The sequence below is a fragment of the Schistocerca gregaria genome, chromosome 1, assembly GCF_023897955.1.
Source record: "Schistocerca gregaria isolate iqSchGreg1 chromosome 1, iqSchGreg1.2, whole genome shotgun sequence".
NCBI lineage: Eukaryota > Metazoa > Arthropoda > Insecta > Orthoptera > Acrididae > Schistocerca > Schistocerca gregaria.
Window position 1 is genome coordinate 879,675,997 of NC_064920.1, and position 13,427 is coordinate 879,689,423.

The window sequence follows — 13,427 nt, forward strand, 5'->3', positions numbered from 1 at the left end:
AGTACTGTGTGTCCCAAAAAACATCGATAAGCTTTAGGAAGAGGTTTCTTATCCAAAAACAAAAAAAAGTCTGGTAAACATGAGCTCTAAAATGCATACCTTAAGAGCTGTGAACACTTGGTCATGTCCAATACTGTAAAATACATCTCTTCTATTGCAAGCTCTTTGTTTGCAAATGGCTCTAAGCACTATGGGACTTAACATCTATGGTCATCAGTCCCCTAGAACTTAGAACTATTTAAACCTAACTAACCTAAGGACAGCACACAACACCAAGCCATCACGAGGCAGAGAAAATCCCTGACCCCGCCGGGAATCGAACCCGGGAACCCGGGCGCGGGAAGCGAGAACGCTACCGCACGACCACGAGCTGCGGTGCAAGCTCTTTGCTCCCCATATTTTGGGAGGAGGTAGTATGGACCAAAGCAAGAAAAAAGTGGTCAGTAAATATGGGCTCTAAATTGTACACCTTAAGAGCTACCAGCACTTGTTCAGTAGAACAGACGTGTTTCACACTAGCAAGCAAGTGCTCTTAGCTCTTACGGTAAGCATTTTATACCCAAGTTTACGCGACATTATTTTCTTGGTTTGGTCCATACCTTCTAAAGATGTAAAGCACAGAGCTTGCAGTAGAAGAGTTGTATTTCATAGCCTCGAAGACAAAACAAATTCTAATAGCTGTTATGATACGCATTTTAGAGCCCATGTTTACTAGACATTTTTTCTTATTTTGGTGTAAGGCACCTGTCCGTATACTTTTTCCCGTCACATAGCAGATGTGCTCTGTCGGTTACAAGTAACAGATCTACATCTACGTGATTACTCGGCTATTCACAATAAAGTGCGTGGCAGAGGGTTCAATGAACCATCTTCATGCTGTCTCTCCACAGTTCCACTCTAGAACGACACGCGGGAAAAACGAGAACTTAAATTTTTCTGTGCGAGCCCCGATTTCTTTTATTTTATCGTGATGATCATTTCTCCCTATGTAGGTGGGTGCCAACAGAATGGTTTAGCAATCGGAGGAGAAACTGGTGATTGAAATGCCATGGGAAGATCCCGTCGCAACGAAAAACACCTTTGTTTTAATGATTGCCACTCCAATTCACGTATCATGTCTGTGACACTATCTCCCTTATTTCGTGGTAATACAAAACGAGCTGCCCTTCTTTGTGCTTTTTCGATGTCATCCGTCAGTCCCACCTGATGTGGATCCCGCACCTCACACCTCAAAATTTAGCGGATTTCTTTTAGTACTCATGTGAATACATACTTTTCTTTATTCAGGGTCAACTGCCACTTTTCGCACCATACAGATATCTTATCTAAATCATTTTGCAAGTCGTTTTGATCATCTGATGACTTTACAAGACGGTAAATGACAGCATCATCTGCAAACAATCTAGGACGGCTACTCACATTGTCTTCTATGTCGTTAATATAGATCATGAACTTCCTTGGGGAACGCCGGATATTACTTCTGTTTTACTCAATGACTTTCCGTCTATTACTACGAACTGTGACTTTTCTGACAGGAAATCACGAATTCAATCGCACAACTGAGGCGATACTCCGTAGGCTCGCAGTTTGGATAGAAGACGCTTGTGAGGAACGGTGTCAAAAGCCTTCTGGAAATCTAAAACTGCGGAATCAATTTTACATCACCTTTTGATAGCACTCACTACTTCATGAGTATAAAGAGCTAGTTGTGTTTCGCAAGAACGATATTTTCTGAATCCGTGCTGACTATGTGTCAATGAATCGTTTTCTTCGAGGTACTTCATAATGTTCGAGTACAGTATATGTTCTAAAACCCTATTCCAAATCGACATTAGTGATATGGGGCTGTCATTCAGCGCATTACATTAATCCTACTTCCCTTTTTGAGTATTAGTGTGACTTGAGCAATTTTCCCATCTTTAGGTACGGATCTTTCTGTGAGCGAGTGGTTGTATATAATTGCTAAATGTGGAACTATTTTATCAGCATACTCTGAGAGGAACCTGACAGGTATACAATCTGGACCGGAGGCCTTGCCTTTACTAAGTGATTTAAGCTGCTTTGTTACACCGAGGATATCTACTGATCTACAGATCACAGAATTGGATAAAACTGTGAGAATCTGTGGCATTCATTAAGAAGTTTACGGTCTCAACCGCACAGTTGGGTCTTGCAGTTATCCTGCTGGAATATGCGGTTTGATACTTCGGCCAAGAAGAGTATGACAACAGAGTTTACAATTCTTTCCACATTCTGACGAATATTCTCTAGAATCACTATTTCCTTTGAGCTACGACCAGACCGTCTACGGGCAATTTGGCACCGATCTGACAGTTGCGAACAGACGCGGAACTCATCGCTGAACACCGCAGGATGCTACTTAATGTGCCAGTTGGCCCTGTCTCTACACCATGCTAGAGTCGGTTGTATGTGGTGTGCTGCCAACCGGAGACGACATGTAGCAGATTGAGATCTCAAGCAAGCTTCCAGTGATATGTTTCTGAAGGTCCATTGTGACACTGTGTGCTGCCAACCGGAGACGACATGTAGCAAATTGCGATCTCAAGCAAGCTTCCAGTGATATGTTTCTGACGGTCCATTGTGACACTCTCCCTGTAAACTCTCTCCTGATTTCAGTTGTAGTGATCTATCTGTTCATCAGAATCACTCGGATAACCCTACAAACTCCTCGTGGTGTAGTCTTTCTGGAAGGACACGTACCTATTCTTCTTGCTGCTGTGTTGCCCTGAGCTCATATCTGTGTGATGTTTCCAAGTCCCTCATGCTGATTATTGGACCCTTCTCAAAGTTCGAAACATGGCAATAATCTGACCGTGCACGTCCGCCTGCTATTCTATGTTGTGATCCCCACCTGAAAAATACTAGCAAGTTAGACACACCCAACAGCCATCAAATACTCACACAACTTTTCAGCCGGCCGGGGTGGCCGAGCGGTTCTAGTCGCTACAGTCTGGAACCGCGCGACCGCTACGGTCGCAGGTTCGAATCCTGCCCCGGGCATGGGTATGTGTGATGTCCTTAAGTTAGTTAGGTTTAAGTAGTTCTAAGTTCTAGGGGACTGATGACCTCAGAAGTTAAGTCCCATAGTGGTCAGAGCCATTTGAACCATTCGAACAACTTTTCATCAGTGTGAATGGCTTCCGTCAGTACCGAAAATAATGTCGCATAACGACGACCTAATTGGGCGCATGAAGGACTCTCAAGCTCACATATACGAATGTTGTAAATGTAACGCATACAAGAATTCGTGGTTAGTTGTATCCATGCATTGTTCTCACTACCCGTGCCGTATTCGATTACATCGCGATAATGGATGTTCGGTAGAACGCGCGATTGCACAAGTTTACTTTTCACATTAAAAAAATGGTTCAAACGGCTCAACTACTGAGGTCATAAGTCCCCTAAAACTTAGACCTACTTAAACCTAACTAACCTAAGGACAACACACACATCTATGCCCGAGGCAGGATTCGAACCTGCGACCGTAGCTGTCGCGCTGTTCCAGACTGTAGCGCCTACAACCGCTCGGCCACTCCGGCTGGCCTTTTCACATCCTGTGGAAATATATTCCGAAACTTTTAAGGGCAGCGAGGTAAGCCGAATTCATTCTACATGAGGTGACAGTATTTCCTACCCAGTTGGGATGCTCATCCAATCTTACACCCAAGTTCCTCACTGTTTTTGATATGGTATTTGAGTGAGCACTGACTGAAAAAAAATTTACAGTTAAATGCTACCAGGACGTGCTGAAAAGTGATGACTCGGAATACAAACGTTAGTAACATTCTACACCTTTCTTAGTCATGACTACATATTCGCAGCCATCTGCCGCTACAGAGATCCGAATAATAACGTGTAACATGGCGGCGTGTAACGACGGTGTGTGAGTAACAGTGTTGTAATCGAGCTTCGAATTCGAATAGTTCCTCCACACGTAGTGCACCCTCTCCTTCAGCGCGACACTGGCAGACCACACACACGAGTGCTGCGACATCTGCCACGGCCTGACGCCTTGTCTTCGCTGTCACTGGTCATCCTCCTTGCAGTCCTGACTTGGCTTCATCAGACTTTCGTCTGTTCCAAAAACATAAAGAACACCTTCGAAGACTTCACTTTGATAGTGATGAAGTGGTGCAAGCAGAGGTAAGGCTGTGGTTCCGTCAACAAAGTCTACAGTGTCGCTATCAATAAACTGGTCTCTCATTGAGAAAAATGTGCTCGTTGCCAGGGAGACTATGTTGAGAAATTAATATGTAGACATGAAGAATAAAGATGCAGGATGTTAATAACGTTTTTTTCTTATAAAAGAGTCGAAGCCATTGCTTTTTGGTATGCACCCGTATAAGCTTCTCCGTTTTAATACGAAGATTTCGTAGGGCTGTGTAATGACAACAATGGATGTACAATAAGGTAAGCCTTTAACCTAGGAAGAAGCTTCGCTAACCCTCTTTTACAGTTGTGTTGATTTTGTTGCCGGGAATGAATGATGGCAAGTAGCGGTGTAAGCAGTTATTTTCTGCCGCCAGCGAAGCAGCGTGTTAGTAAACAGAGGAGTCCGGCAGAAGAGGGCAGTCACGTTACGCAGCTGTCGCTGACCCCAAACAGTCAAAGTCTGAGGTGACTCAGGACAGGAGGTTACATTCCGCTAGCCGATACCCCACTCTGAAGGAAATTTCCTTCATCTCAAAGCGGACGCAAATAAGTGTTCCAGATGTACAGCCTTGCTTGCAAGACGCTCTACCAAATTAGCTACAAAGACGGACAGGAGTATTCTTACTGAGGTGACAGTTTCAGGTCTTTTAACATTGCTCAAAAGTAAGCATCTATTGATATGCGATATTTTCAATACAAGGGAAATACACTACTGGCCATTAAAATTGCTACACCACGGAGATGACGGGCTAAAGACGCGAAATTTAACGGACAGGAAGAAGACGCTGAGATGTTCAAATGATCAGCTTTTCAGAGCATTCACACAAGGTTCGCGACGGTGGCGACACCTACAAAGTGCTGACATGAGGAAAGTTTCCAACCGATTTCTCATACACAAACAGCAGTTGACCGGCGTTGCCTGGTGAAACGTTGTTATGATGCCACGTGTAAGGAGCAGAAATGCATACCATCACGTTTCCAACGTTGATAAAGATAGGATTGTAGCCTATCACGATTGCGGTTTATCGTATCGCGACATTTCTGCTCGCGTTGGTCGAGATCCAATGACTGTTAGCAGAATATGGAATCGGTGGGTTCAGGAGGGTAATGCGGAACGCCGTGCTGGATCCCAACGGCCTCGTATCACTAGCAGTCGAGATGACAGGCATCTTATCCGCATGGCTGTAACGGATCGTACAGCCACGTCTCGATCCCTGAGTCAGCAGATGGGGACGTTTACAAGACAGCAACCATCTGCACGAACAGTTCGACGACGTTTGCAGCAGCATGGACTATCACCTCGGAGACCATGGCTCCGGTTACCCTTGACGCTGCATCACAGACAGGGGAGCCTGCGATGGTGTACTCAACGACGAACCTGGGTGCACGAATGGCAACACGTCATTTTTTCGGATGAATCCAGGTTCTGTTTACAGCATCATGATGGTCGTATCCGTGTTTGGCAACATCGCGGTGAAAGCACATTGGAACTGTGTATTCGTCATCGCCATACTAGCGTATCACCCGGCTTGATGGTATGGGGTGCTGCCATTGGTTACATGTCTCGGTCACCTCTTGTTCGCATTGACGGCACTTTGAACAGTGGACGTTACATTTCAGATGTGTTAGGACCCGTGGCTCTACCCTCCATTCGATCCCTGCGGAACCCTACATTTCAGCAGGATAATGTACGACCACATGTTGCAGATCCTGTACTGGCCTTTCTGGATATAGAAAAGGTTCGACTGCTGCCCTGGCCACCACATTCTCCAGATCTCTCACCAATTGAAAACGTCTGGTCAATGGTGGCCGAGCAACTGGCTCGTCACAATACGCCATTCACTACTCTTGATGAACTGTGGTATCGTGTTGGAGCTGCATGGGCAGTTGTACCTGTACACGCCATCCAAGCTCTGTTCGACTCAGTGTCCAGGCTATCAAGGCCGTTATTACGGCCAGAGGTGGTTGTTCTAGGTATTGATTTCTCAGAATCTATGCACCCAAATTGCGTGAAAATGTAATCACATGTCAGTTCTAGTATAATATATTTGTCCAATGAATACCCGTTTCTCATCTGCATTTCTTCTTGGTGTAGCAATTTTAATGGCCAGGGAAGCGTCCTGGGACCTCTGCTGTTCCTGATCTATATAAATGACCTGGGTGACAATCTGAGCAGTTCTCCTAGGTTGTTCGTAGATGATGCTGTAATTTACCGTCTAGTAAGGTCATCCGAAGACCAGTATCAGTTGCAAAGCGATTTTGAAAAGATTGCTGTATGGTGTGGTAGGTGGCATTTGACGCTAAATAACGAAAAGTGTGAGGTGATCCACATGAGTTCCAAAAGAAATCCGTTGGAATTCGATTACTCGATAAATAGTACAATTCTCAAGGCTGTCAATTCAACTAAGTACCTGTGTGTAAAATTACGAACAACTTCAGTTGGAAGGACCACATAGATAATATTGTGGGGAAGGCGAGCCAAAGGTTGCGTTTCATTGGCAGGACAGTTAGAAGATGCAAGTCCACTAAAGAGACAGCTTACACTACACTCGTTCGTCCTCTGTTAGAATATTGCTGCGCGGTATGGGATCCTTACCAGGTGGGATTGACGGAGGACATCGAAAGGGTGCAAAAGGGCAGCTCGTTTTGTATTATCACCTAATAGGGGAGAGAGTGTGGCAGATATGATACGCGAATTGGGATGGAAGTCATTACAGCAAAGACGTTTTTCGTCGCGGAGAGATCTATTTACGAAATGTCAGTCATCAACTTTATCTTCCGAATTCGAAAATATTTTGTTGAGCACAAGCTACATAGGTAGGAATGATCATCAAAATAAAATAAGAGAAATCAGAGCTCGAACAGAAAGGTTTAGGTGATCGTTTTTCCCGCGCGCTGTTCGGGAGTGGAATGGTAAAGAGATAGTATGATTGTGGTTCGATGAACTCTCTGCCAAGCACTTAAATGTGAATTGCAGAGTAGTCATGTAGATGTAGATGTAGTGTAAATAAGGGGTCATCAAAAATTTCCCGTTCGAAAGCCGTACAGTCCAGAATAGGTAGGCCAATCAGACAAAATCGCCGTGTGCATTGAAACAATTATCCCACCGACGTACCGGGTTGAAGATACCCGTTTGGTAAAACACTTTGTCCTGATGCGTGATGAGGTCCGTAAGTACCTGCTGTACAGTCTCGTCCGAAAGGACTCGTCGACCGTTCAAGGCCTTTTTAAGGGACCAAAGGCGTGACAATCGCATGGCGAGAGATCAGTAGTATAGGACGGGTGCTCTAGTGTATCCCGCTTGAGCTGCCGTAACTTCTTCGTTACGACATTTGCGATATTGGAACGTGATTTATCATGAAGCGGTAGCATCCCTTGTCGCACAACGGTATTTTTCGAGGGATGTGCTCCCTCATACGCATTCTTCATTCTCAGATGGACGTAACTATTCACGACTTGCCATTAAAATTGCAACACTAGGAAGAAGAGAAAATTTATTTATTATTTATTTATTTATTTATTTATTTATTTATTTAACCTGGCAAGATTAGGGCCATCAGGCCCTCTCTTACATCTAACCAGGCATTCTACTTATTTTACAGTCATATGTTTCAGTAGGCATGTTAAACTACATCTAATACAAAAAGTGAGATAAACAATTAGAAAGGTACACCTCGAAAAATACATTATTGAAGAGAAAGATTTAAGATAGGAGTGCTGGCAGCAGGGAGTATGAGGGAGACTCATGGTGAAGGGAGGAGAAGAATAGAGAGACATGATGAAACATAATTAAGGAAAATATAAAGGAAAAGGAGACTGCGTGGCTAATAGAGATAGATGAAGAGGAAGGCATCTCAGCAGCAAGATAGGAGACGCTAGCTTTGCTATTTGACAGATGAGAGGATTGGCCTTGCACATTAATTTTGTGGAGAATTTTATGCGGATGATAGTAGGAAATGCTTCAACTTCTCCTTAAAAGCAACAGGAGATTGAATTTTCCTCAAGGTAAGGGGCAGTTTGTTCCAGAGGCGGACAGCGGCAACTGAGAAGGAGTTTGCAAAAGTTTTTGTTTTGTGAGTGGGCACAGTTAGGATACCAAATAAGAGTGACCTCGTGTTTCGATTATGATGGCATTACAGGTTTTTAATCTCTGAAGAGAAAATATCGAATTTTAGTTATTGTGTTGTGTAGTATGGAGAATACATGTATTGGGTTGATGAATATGTTATAGATTTTTCCACAAGTTATACATACACAACAGATACACACAACGGAGAGTTTAGTCACCAATAACATATTTCCTACACTATTTACAACTGTCTCAAATCGCTGGGGCAACTTTTCGATTCAGCGACTCTAGAAATCACATGGTTTTGAGGCGAAGAATTGATCGAGTCATGTTCCGAGTGCATTTTCATCCGGAAGGATGTTGCTCGAAGGTTGTTCGACAGAGAGCGGAAAAGGTGAAAATCCGAGGGCGCGAGGGCAGGTGAGTAAGGTGGGTGCGGAATGACTTCCCAACCCAACTCCTATGTAGTGTTTTTTATCAGAACACGGGCGGATGTTATCGTGGACCAGCATCACTTCACGCAGTCTTCCTGATCGTTGTCCCTGGATTGCGTCCGCAAGACGTCTCAGTTGTTGACAATAAATGTCAGCTGTGACGGTTAGACATCGGGGACGCAATTCGTAGTACACCCCACTGTCGCTATTCCACCAGATGCATAACAGTATCTTTTGTGGATGCGCGCAGGTCTTTCTGCTGGGAGTTGCTGCTTTATTTGAGCTCAACCATTCCTTTCTTTCCCTTATGTTAGCATAAAGACACGATTTCTCGTCACCAGTAACGACACAGGATAGGAATGGTCACGGACCAGTTCATAAGGAGCAATCAGAGATGCACATATGGCCACCCACTGGTATTTCTGATAGTGGCTTAGAGCGTGCGGTTTACGTACACCCGATTTTTGAACCTTCCCCACTGCATGCAGATGTAGCACAATGGTTCACGACATTTGTCAGTTCTCTAGTATGCTGATGTGGATCATTGTGGATTAATACGTTTCAACGATCTTCATGAAACCCCAAAGGTCTTCCTGAACGTGAAGAGTCACTAATTTCAGAACAATCTTCCTTAAAACAAGAAAAACATTTTCCTACCCTGCCCTGTCCAGTAGTTTTATCTCCATTCACAGTGCAAATGTTTTTCGCTGCTTCCGCTGCTGTCACCACTCTATTGAATTCAAACAGAAGAATATGTCGGAAATGTTCCGATTTCTCCACTTGGCACTCCATTTTATAGCGTCCACAGCTCGACTCACTATCTCCAAATGAAAAAATGACAATATGTAAACTGAAACGGTAATAGTGACCTACAAAACGACAATCTGATATAAACCAACCTAATATAAATTTGTAGGTGGTTTGGAGCTATACAGGCTGCGAAATTCAGTACATAGACCCGCCGCCTCTGGAAGCAGCGATGGCACTAACACGGTTGGGCGTCACATCGAACTAAGCCTGGTGACATGTACGGCTCCATGCTGTTTCAGTTCAGTGTGAGTGTCCGTCAGGTGTGGTGGCGTGCCAGTGTCTAGACAACCCATTGCCAGGTATTTTCCGTGGGTGACAGAGTTCGAGGACATTCTGGCAGGGCGGCACTCGAATACTCTCTGCATGGAGATAGGTCAGGTCAACACGGCCAACATAGTTCTGCAGTATCTTGCTGAAGGCTACGGAAATATCGAAGATAGACCACAACCACAGACCTTAACACGTCATAAACTAACGGATGCCAGCGAAATTACCGGCTTTGCGAACCAGTTGCGTGTATCGAACGTCAGCCAATACCTTTAGGTCAGGATTGAACATGTATGACAGTGACGAATGCGTTCTTTAAACGTACATCTTCTCAGAGCCTCCACACATAGATACGCATTGTGATGCCGTACGAAGAACCAGGAGTCGTCGGACAAGACTACGTGGCGCTGGTAGTGTGATCAACGTTGTCGAGCGCACCAGTGTTGGCGCACTTGTAAAAGGATGCCGGACTGTAGTCGCCGTGCTAACACTCTTGTGTTTCTCCATCTGTTGTCGTGTAATATGTCATGTTCTGTCTGTTTTAAAATGTATTTAAAATACACTCCTGGAAATGGAAAAAAGAACACATTGACACCGGTGTGTCAGACCCACCATACTTGCTCCGGACACTGCGAGAGGGCTGTACAAGCAATGATCACACACACGGCACAGCGGACACACCAGGAACCGCGGTGTTGGCCGTCGAATGGCGCTAGCTGCGCAGCATTTGTGCACCGCCGCCGTCAGTGTCAGTCAGTTTGCCGTGGCATACGGAGCTCCATCGCAGTCTTTAACACTGGTAGCATGCCGCGACAGCGTGCACGTGAACCGTATGTACAGTTGACGCACTTTGAGCGAGGGCGTATAGTGGGCATGCGGGAGGCCGGGTGGACGTACCGCCGAATTGCTCAACACGTGGGGCGTGAGGTCTCCACAGTACATCGATGTTGTCGCCAGTGGTCGGCGGAAGGTGCACGTGCCCGTCGACTGGGACCGGACCGCAGCGACGCATGGATGCACGCCAAGACCGTAGGATCCTACCCAGTGCCGTAGGGGACCGCACTTCCATTTCCCAGCAAATTAGGGACACTGTTGCTCCTGGGGTATCGGAGAGGACCATTCGCAACCGTCTCCATGAAGCTGGGCTACGGTCCAGCACACCGTTAGGCCGTCTTCCGCTCACGCCCCAACATCGTGCAGCCCGCCTCCAGTGGTGTCGCGACAGGCGTGAATGGAGGGACGAATGGAGACGTGTCGTCTTCAGCGATGAGAGTCGCTTCTGCGTTGGTGCCAATGATGGTCGTATGCGTGTTTGGCGCCGTGCAGGTGAGCGCCACAATCAGGACTGCATACGACCGAGGCACACAGGGCCAACACCCGGCATCATGGTGTGGGGAGCGATCTCCTACACTAGCCGTACACCTCTGATGATCGTCAAGGGGACACTGAATAGTGCACGGTACATCCAAACCGTCATCGAACCCATCGTTCTACCATTCCTAGACCGGCAAGGGAACTTGCTGTTCCAACAGGACAATGCACGTCCGCATGTATCCCGTGCCACCCAACGTGCTCTACAAGGTGTAAGTCAACTACCCTGGCCAGCAAGATCTCCGGATCTGTCCCCCATTGAGCATGTTTGGGACTGGATGAAGCGTCGTCTCACGCGGTCTGCACGTCCAGCACGAACGCTGGTCCAACTGAGGCGCCAGGTGGAAATGGCATGGCAAGCCGTTCCACAGGACTACATCCAGCATCTCTATGATCGTCTCCATGGGAGGATAGCAGCCTGCATTGCTGCGAAAGGTGGATATACACTGTACTAGTGCCGACATTGTGCATGCTCTGTTGCCTGTGTCTATGTGCCTGTGGTTCTGTCAGTGTGATCATCTGATGTATCTGACCCCAGGAATGTGTCAATAAAGTTTTCCCTTCCTGGGACAATGAATTCACGGTGTTCTTATTTCAATTTCCAGGAGTGTATGTACGAGTGCGATATCTTTGCTTCAAGCGATTGCATTCCGGAGAAGTTACGTGGTCCAGTTAAACTAATGTGACTACCACGTCAAAGTGCAATACCACACAGACGGCAGCTGACACCACTAGGCATGGAGGGTATACACAATGAGGTGACAAACGTCTTGGGACAGCAATATGCAGATATACAGATGGCTCACTCAATTTATAAAACAACAGGTATTGACGGAGCTGTCATTTGTACTCATGTTATTCGTGTGAAAAGCTTTTCGACATGATTATGTCCGCACCACGGGAATTAATAGATTTGAACGCGGAATAGCAGTTGAGCTACAGACATGAGACGTACCATTTCGGAAATCGTTAGGTAATTCAGTATTCCGAGATCCGCAATATCAAGAGTTTGCCGACAATATCAAATTTCATGCATTAACTCTCACCATAGCCAACGCCGTTGCCACCGATATACACCTAACGACAATGAGCAGCGGCGTTTGCGTAGAGTTCTCAGTGGCAAAACACAACCAGCACTGAGTTAAATAACACCAGAAATCAATTTGTGACATACGACCGACGTATCCGTAAGGGCAATGCGGCGAACTTTGGCGTTCATAGACTATGGCACCACACGACCAACGTGAGTGCCGTTGTTAACAATACGAAATTGCCTGCAGCGCCTCTCCTGGGCTTGTGACCAAATCGGTTGGACCCTAGACGATGGCAAACCGTGGCCTAATCTAATGAGTCCCGATTGCAGTTGGTAACAGCTGATGGTAGGGCGCGAGTGTGGCTTAGGCCCCACGAAACCGTGGATTCAAGTTCTTCAAAAATGGTTCAAATGGCTCTGACCAATATGGGTTTACCTTCTGTGGTCATCAGTCCCCTGGAACTTAGAACTACTTAAACGTAACTATCCTGAGGACATCACACACATCCATACCCGAGACAGGATTCGAACCTGCGACCGTAGCGGTCGCGCGGTTCCAGACTGTAGCGCCTAGAACTTCTGAGCCACTCCGGCCGGCGGACCGAAGTTGTCAATAAGGCACTGTGCAAGCTGTTGGTGGCAACGTTATGGCGTGGGCTATGTTTACATGGAATGGACGGCGTACTCTGGTCCAACTGAATCGATCATTGAACTGGAAATGGTTATGTTCGCCAACTTGCAAAACCATTTGCAGCCATTCAAGGACTTCATGTTCCCAAAGAACGATGGAATTTTTATGGATGATAATGCGCCGCACCACCGGGCTACATTCATTCGCAGTCGGTTTGAAGAACATTCTGGGCTGTTCGAGCTAATGATTTGGCCACCCAGATTGCCCGACTTGTATCCCATTGAACATTTATGGAACATAATCGAGAGATCAGTTCGTGCGCAAAATGCTGCACCGGCAATTTCAGCAGAGGACTTCCAATGATTTGTCGAGTCCATGCAACGTCGAGTTGCTGCACTACGGTGGGCAGAAGTAGGTCCGTTACGACATTAGGATGTATCCTATGAGTTTTGTCACCTGAGTGTAAAGCGTTTTATGGGGACGCAGTCAACAGTACAGTCGCTATCGTAATGTGGAAATGGAGCAATTTATCTGACATCCAAAAGACATGATCATTGGATGAAAGCATCTCCGAAGCGACTAAATCTGTAAATGTTCGCGTGCCGCCGTGGTTAAAGTACAAGGAGGTAGTCAAATGAA